Raw genomic sequence first — 9,077 nt, forward strand, 5'->3', positions numbered from 1 at the left:
ACACGTAAGAAGTGAAACTTCTTTATGACCTTATTTTTCAAAAAAAGACTTGTGGCACTCGGGGTCTGCCGTGGTAAAGCTATTGCATGCTATGCCTTCAAGCCACACCTCCGTGCCCGTCGGAGTGGAGAGCGTGAGGTTTTTTCGTTACGGAATTTCTGGATTCGGTCCCCGCGCTCAAGGCCCGCGATAGAAGCTATGCAATAGCTTAAAAATAATTTACTATATGCAACTTTACAGAAATACGTCGAATCACGCGTGGTAGGGATAAGAAAAAGATGGCGCGTTACGGAAAAATGTCTCACGTAACGAAAAAATATATATATGTAGTAGTAGTATAGTACACTAAATTTTTTTCCAACCCGATAAAGAAGTTTCACTTCAAAAACCGCATCAAAATCCGTTGTGTAGTTTTAAAGGTTTAAGCATACAAAAGGACATAGAGCTGTCTCTATGTCCCTTTGTATGCGAAAGCGATTTTGTTTTATACTAGGTATGTAGTGATTACAATTATTGTTTCGTAATATTGCCACAACATTTTCTATCATAACTTGGTCAACATTTTCGTATTTGCATTACAAATTATATAAAATTTCGTAGTCACAATTTTTGAATATGAAATATAGATAACATAAATTAGAGGGCAACTTGTTTTCAAGTACAGTGAAAGGTGACAAAGAAAGTTGTACATTCGTTTATTATAGAAAAAATTAATAACAGAAATATATTTCAGGATCAATTAACTAAGATAAAAATAATAAATTATGTGAAAAAATGTATCAACTTGATAAAATATTTTTTTTTAACTTTTCGAAACAATCAGTTAATCGGAAATCCCACGGGAAAGGGAATTATGCGGGGTTTTCTCTGAAAACGCGGGCGAAGCCGCGGGCGGAAAGCTAGTTTACTATACAAACGTAATCACTACATAGTATAAAACAAAGTCGCTTTCCCTGTCCCTATGTCCCTATGTCCCTTTGTACGCTTAAATCTTTGAAACTACGCAACGGATTTTTATGCGGTTTTTTTTAATAGATAGAGTGATTCAAGAGGAAGGTTTATCACTACATAGTATAAAACAAAGTCGCTTTCCCTGTCCCTATGTCCCTATGTCCCTTTGTACGCTTAAATCTTTGAAACTACGCAACGGATTTTTATGCGGTTTTTTTTAATAGATAGAGTGATTCAAGAGGAAGGTTTATATGTATAATAACATCCATTAAATAGTGGAGAAGTACTGTTATTTTTGAGGTTTCTAATGTGATGTCGTAAAAAATTACATTGTTTCCGCTTATATTGCAAACGCAGGCTGAACCCTACGAGTTTTATCAAAATAATGTACTAAGTATTATACACATTGAAAAGGTCTACAGAAAAGTCCGCGATGGTATATGTCTATCTCTTATGGATAACCCACAATAACATTTTTTTGTCATTTACTTTTTACGACAAATAATAGCTAATTTTCGAAGCGATTTTCACCAATACAGCATTAATCCTTAACCAATTAAATACCTTGAATACATTGTTCATTTAATATAGATCTATATGGCACTTTACACCGTATGATTTAAGTGAATATTTTCGAAGATATTACAGATTTAAAAATTGCGGGACGTAGGGTTTGCGGCGGTACCGGCCGGCCGGGCCGCTATGTTTTTATATACAACGTTCACAGTTTTTCTGTAGTGTATTTAGTATCAGCATTGCACCCGTGCGAAGCCGGGGCGGGTCGCTAGTATGTATAATAACATCCATTAAATAGTGGAGAAGTACTGTTATTTTTGAGGTTTCTAATGTGATGTCGTAAAAAATTACATTGTTTCCGCTTATATTGCAAACGCAGGCTGAACCCTACGAGTTTTATCAAAATAATGTACTAAGTATTATACACATTGAAAAGGTCTACAGAAAAGTCCGCGATGGTATATGTCTATCTCTTATGGATAACCCACAATAACATTTTTTTGTCATTTACTTTTTACGACAAATAATAGCTAATTTTCGAAGCGATTTTCACCAATACAGCATTAATCCTTAACCAATTAAATACCTTGAATACATTGTTCATTTAATATAGATCTATATGGCACTTTACACCGTATGATTTAAGTGAATATTTTCGAAGATATTACAGATTTAAAAATTGCGGGACGTAGCGTTTGCGGCGGTACCGGCCGGCCGGGCCGCTATGTTTTTATATACAACGTTCACAGTTTTTCTGTAGTGTATTTAGTATCAGCATTGCACCCGTGCGAAGCCGGGGCGGGTCGCTAGTATTATATAAAAATGAATCGCAAAATGTGTTGGTAAGCGCATAACTCGAGAACGGCTGAACCGATTTCGATAATTCTTTTTTTATTATATTCCTTGAAGTACGAGGATGGTTTTTATGTAGAGAAAACGTAAATATGTACCACGGGCGAAGCCGGGGCGGACCGCTAGTTATACATACTTTAAAATAATTTTAAAATGCGAGACAAATTCGAAACAAAATATTCACTAAACATATTATGCTGTCGAAAATGTCACAAAGAAATGTGACCTGACCCAGTCAAATCAAAAAATAATGACATTGCACTAATCTAGATACCAGTTATGATATCCAGCAAGGCGGTGCATACACGAGCGATTTGGACGTCGCAGTTTATGTTTACATTAAAAATATTCCATTTGTAGGAAATACATTATGCTTGTAGAAACTGCACTATGGTACCTTATTTTACTAACAAAAAACGGTTTTATGTGTCCCGGAAGTTTGCTGACGAAATTGAAAAACTTGCATTTTTTTGTGGCAATAAAATAATATTTTAATTATTCATAGATATGAGTGAAAAATGCTGCAACGAAGCCCTCGAAAGTGGGAATGTTTGATCGAAGTGTATGACTCGCTTTGCTCTCCCTAATTTTTCCTACAATTCAACTTGTAGGAATCTATAACCACAGACTAATAATAATATACTACGTATAACTATTTGATATGACAATTGACATCTTATTTTTAGAGAAAGGTAGAGTAGGAAACAACATAATAAATACGTGTGAATACATAAAGATTAAAGTAAGGATTAAAGAGCACATAGTTATTCAACTTTTTGTTTTTATTAAAATAATTTAATTCTATTATTTCGAAATGTTGTCAAGCTGTGCAGTATTAAAGTAAGCTAGTTTAGTGCTTGTTATAGCGTTTATATTATACAAATTATATAATTTGGAAAATCCAAAAGTGCACGCCTCATAATTTTTTTTAATAAATATTTATTAATTATTATTTTTGTTTATTTAATAACAATTAAACCACATCGAATCAGACCCTGAAAAATGAAAGGGTTCTATTCCTGAGCATACTCAAGCGTAAGAGAAAAAAAAAGACTCGATTAGTAAAGTATTTCGGTCGCTATCGTGTTAACAAGAAAAAGGATCCGCACATACAGACACACGGACGTCCAAGACAGAACTTTTTTAAACTGTTTTTTAACTAGTTTAAATAACAAAAATGACATCAAAAATATCATGAACGTTAAAAATAGTGTTTTTTCTTAATATGTGTGTGTATGTATTATCTTACAAGTGCAATGTATGATACATAAAGACATTTTAAGTTTGAAAAATCAGATGTTTTGCGCGAAGTGACAGTAGTACCCACCTCAACGCTTCGCTTATGAGGCGTGCAATAGCTTATTTCTTTAATTTCCATAAATTCACTATAAATAGTAATATGGTAATACTACAAACGAAATGAGTCACAATTTAATATAATTACTGAGAGCCGCTAGTTTGAGTCACTCCTGTCCCTAAACCCTAGTCGTGAGTGTTTGCGAGGTCGCTCACAGCTGACCTCTGCCGTCAAACTGCAAACGACGAGTAATCTAATTAAATTTCATATTTATTTTGAAAGTATAAGGTTTAATGAAGGCTAATAAACGAACTCATCTGAAGGTTTATGCCGATTTTTTTGCATTAAAACACCACATGAAACTACATATTAAATACTGTAATTGATTTTTGTCTAATTAGATGGACTCACGATGATTTTTTCTATAATGTCACGTTCGGATATTTTTGAGCTGGACGATGACGGCTCGGGGCTGTTTCCTAGGTTGGATTAAAGCAGTAAACAAACTCAAACTCAAACATTTACTTATTCAATTAGACTTCTTTTTGAAGCACTTTCGAATCGTCATTACATATTTTTAACAATTACCACCGATTCGGAAAGCAGTAAATGTAAAGCGTCTCAAGACTCAAAAGCGCGTTGGGACGTGCTAGTACTCTAGTAGTGTTGGTACCTACACTTATTTACCCAGATTAATTTCTTTAACACAGAAGTGTTTGATTTTACCCGGTGACCACGCTCGCTGCAAAGTGTGCGAAACGTCGGGATAATAATATATGGAATGCCTGAATCCTAGATTACGATGAGAATTGGATTAGCCAATGGTAAAAAATAAATAGAAGGAATCATTTCATTTCATTATCTCTACTACTATTAACTACTTTCTCATTTGAACGGATTGCATATAAGCTTTCAAAGGTGTAATTATCACACTTGTTAGCTATACGTTTGAATTCAATTCAATTGCCAATTACCCGTTAATTAAATCGATACCTATTTATAATTGTTAAGAGCTCTAACCAGCGGAATAAAAGTTTCGATTTCAGTTATTATCTATATAGGTACGTGATTAAAAAGCAAAATAACGTTAATTGTGTCAAAGTCAGTGACGAGTGAGTCACAATCGAACTTGGTCGAGTTTTTACTGAGCTTAAAGGTTAAGCTTATGTGATTTATAATATAATATCCTGTTTTTTAATAAATGATTAAATTTAAACGTATGAGATTCTAATCTGTTTTATCGGTTAGAATATTTCATACTTAGAAACTATTTTTGGATTGAAAATCCCGAGTAAAAATATAAAAAATGCGAAAGTATCTCTCTAAATAGATCATTCGAAATACCTTACTACTGCCTTTTATTGTTTGACATAATTAAATTAATAATAACAAAGATTAACACGATGTATAGGTATATTGTTTTTAAGCTATCATTACATAGCTATAACTTCTTTATGTTTTTCATTTTCATATACTTAGTATTTATTTTTATTTAAACTATTGCGTAATAAACGTAGGCACAGTCAAGCACTAAGCATTTAGATAATCATGTATTGCCTAACCAAGCCCCATTTAAGTCCGAGATAGAAATAGGCAAGATAAATAGTATTTGTATAGAATATTAAGCATTGCACATGTTTAAGCCGATTCGCATATATGTGAATGTAGTCTAAGAGCCACTGGTATTAAAATTTTCTCAAATACTATCTAAAGTTTATGTACTTACATTGTAACCGGTCTTATTCAGGTAAACCTATGTACTGTATTTGTTACTACTACATATATAATGTTAATACGTTGTTGAAAATACTAGTAGCACAGTATTACTTAATTTTAATTTTTGAGTTTTCTGTAAGTTCTACAGGTAAAATATATAACCGCACTCTCATCATTAACCTTTCTACACATTTACACTTCCCATAATAGCATAATTAATGCTTAAATGTTAATTTATTTATCGACTCTTGTATTATCATATCTTATAAATAGATAGGATTTAACGAAATTGTAACACATAGGTCTATAGGTTAGCGTGTGGGCTAACTGGATATGTCGTAATGTGAATTATATTTAATGTATGATTAATCGAAGTCTGTTTTGTTATTGATTTGACTGCTAATTGACGAAAAAATAATTTTATTTACATAAGTAAGAACTTGATACTGTGCGCTTACATTCATTTGTGTGATGTCAAACTTTTTCTTTAGCTTTAGAAGCTTTAGATAGGCTATTTTTTCAATTATAGCAGCGGTAATGTAATCATAAATTGAATAGAAAATCTTCAGAAAACCCTTATATTGTACATTCCTTGCATACTGCATTTATATCTGCAGCTAAACTACATTAAGTAAATCATGTCTGATACAAATCCTATTCTGCCCCTCATTCCCCGCAAGAGCAATTATACTGCTTATTTGCTACTTACAAGTCACAATTGTTCTATTTCATATCGCAAGTAGCACAAATCGGTTGCAATTTTTTTAATTTCAATCTCACGACACACAGAGGCCGGACAGACTCCATTTGTCAAAACAGTCGTGGGCATGTGACCTACTAAAGTATGTGTTCGTTATAATGGGACATTAAGTCTAGATAAAATTTAAGCTATTGATTTGTAATAGTAAAGGTTTTTAGGGTTCCTACGTGAGATAATGTAAACTAACCTGTGGTTACCAAATAAAAATGTAGTTTTAATTTTAATTGGAATATCCAGAAAAAAATTGATTTTCAATTCAAATTAAAACATTTCATGTGAATTTCATTTCATTTCGCATATGTTATTTAAAAATAAACATAGGTGTTCCCAAAAACAGTAATTTACCTTCGCAATAAGGATATAATTATAATATCTATTAATCAAAACTTGTAACGGTGCGTTCAAAGGGATTATTAAACCATAAGAGACCTTGCTCAACACCACAACAATATAGAAATATTCGAAGAAGAATGTTGCAGTATACATTAAAAAAAACATTTACTTATAAGATAGGTCTGCCAAGGTGCCCACATCCGTGAGAATGACATTGTTTTTGTTATTGATCGAATATTGTTTCACTATCCATTGAAACAATGGAGAATTTGTCTTGTAGTTAATTTAGTTGAACAACTTCCTACGTTTTTAATTTGAGCTTTTATTTGCATATCTATACTAATATCATAAAGCTGAAGAGTTTTTTTGTTTGAACGCGCTAATCTCGGGAAATACTGGTCCGATTTGAAAAATTCTTTCGGTGTTAGATAGCCCATTTATCGAGGAAGGCATCACGCGAAGACCAACAGAAGCGGAGCCAAGCGGGTGAAACCGCGGAGCGCTGCTAGTAGATATAATACTTATAAGAGAAGGTGGTAAAAGTTAAAAATATGTTATGATACGATTCTAAAGTGCTTCTAGAAGAAGTCTAATTGAATAAAATATATGTTTGAGTTTGAGAATATTATGTATATATTCGTCAAAGGCGAGTATTATCTCGAGTATTATCGATTTGTCGAAATCATTAACCTGATTTTAAAATAGCAAAACATAAAATACGTAGTTGCTTTCAAAGAATATGCACTATGCAGTATATTTAACAAGTTATGAGGTGATCTGGTGTGCAAAGGATAACATGTAAATAAATATCGAATTTAAAGATACATTTTGATTATAATCAACTTTATCGCAAAATATAGCGAGAGTAACTTTTAAAAGTTCTACTATGTTATGCGGCTTCGCCCGCTATGTCTAAAACTTAATAAATTATATACTAAAACCTTCCTCTTGAATCACTCTATCTATTAAAAAAACCGCATCAAAATCCGTTGCGTAGTTTTAAAAATTTAAGCATACTAGGTACATAGGGACATAGGGACAGAGAAAGCGACTTTGTTTTACACTATGTAGTGATTCAACCACAGCTTCTTTTTAAAGATAGATTAGATCTTATTCGTTTATGTATAGTGATGACCAAAATAGACTTTATTTTTTATTATTATTTTTTTATTGAAATACATTGCTAGAGTAGATTAATACAGTAGTAATTATTGCTTAAAAAGGAATTTTCGTGTTGGCTAGTAGGTACTAGTAGGTATATTAGATGACTGATTTTTTTGTTAGTTCTCACCCGGTATCGAATCCAGGTATTATTGAGAAAGAAACAAGCAGAATATGATTCTTATGAATGAAAACAACTCTACTATTATTTTTTACTAGCGGTCCGCCCCGGCTTCGCCCGTGGTACATATTTCGCAATAAAAGGTAGCCTATGTTCTTCCTCAGGGTCTAAAGATTATCTGTGCCAAATTTCATCAAAATCGGTCCAGTAGTTTATGCGTGAAAACCATACATACATAAATAATTGCAAACCTTTCCACTTTATAATATTAGTATAGACTATGACACAATCCATACTAATATTATAAATGCTAAAGTAACTCTGTCTGTCTGTCTGTTTCTCAATCACGCCTTAACTACTGAACCAATTTGCATGAAATTTGGTATAGAGATATTTTGATACCCGAGAAAGGACATAGGATAGGTTTTATCCCGGAAATCCTACGGGAACGGGTTTTTCTTTGAAAACGCGGGCGAAGCCGCGGGCGGAAAGCTAGTACTGTATATATCTTTTTCTTACATTTCAATGAAATTAACCATATTTTGTTCTTGCATATATTATTGTATTGAGACATATCAGTTTTAAATCAATTAAAATTCGTTTTTTCAACTGATAATCACCGCTCTTCAAAAGGAAATTCAAGAAAAAACCGTTAAATAAATCAATTAAGACTGAAAGACACTGGATATGTTTAATATTAATTAAAACTCGTTTTGTAGGCGTCGAATTAACAAAATAAATTCTATAATCGGGTAACGAAGGTGAACTTTTCGTTTTAAAATAAAAAGAACCAGCGTGGGTTTAGCTTTTTAAATTGTGTTTTAAACGAGTCTAGACGAACTGTGAACTATTTACAATTTTTGTTACAGTTTTATTATATCTTTAGTTGGAAGTTTATTTTGTTTCAAGTAATATTAATATATTTTTATATTTATAATAGATATAAAATTTTGTTCCATGTATTTTTTTTATTAATATAAAATCAATGTAGGTATCTTTATAAATTCATAATGAGGGCCTGAATTATTTTAAAACGTTACTTTTTAATATGGTAATTGAAAATGGATATTATATACATTACGAGAGAAGCCGGGCGCATTGTCTAGTTAACTGATGTTTGTATACTTAGCTCAATAACAAATATACTGTAACCGACTCTATGATAATCATAATGATATAATTTATAAACATATCTTTTAAACACGTTGATTATAAATAAGTTACTCTAATTTATGTAATTGCTGTTACACATTAAAAGCACGAGAAGCAACATTGGTACAATTTATAAGCTTCTAATGTTTACTATGAGGAATATAATATGTTATATAATAATAAAAATAATATCATAATTTTGCTCTACACGACGCCAT

This window comes from Colias eurytheme, chromosome 8 (assembly GCF_061535395.1).
Source record: "Colias eurytheme isolate Ceu_HAF_F1 chromosome 8, ilColEury1 Martin Lab GWU primary, whole genome shotgun sequence".
NCBI lineage: Eukaryota > Metazoa > Arthropoda > Insecta > Lepidoptera > Pieridae > Colias > Colias eurytheme.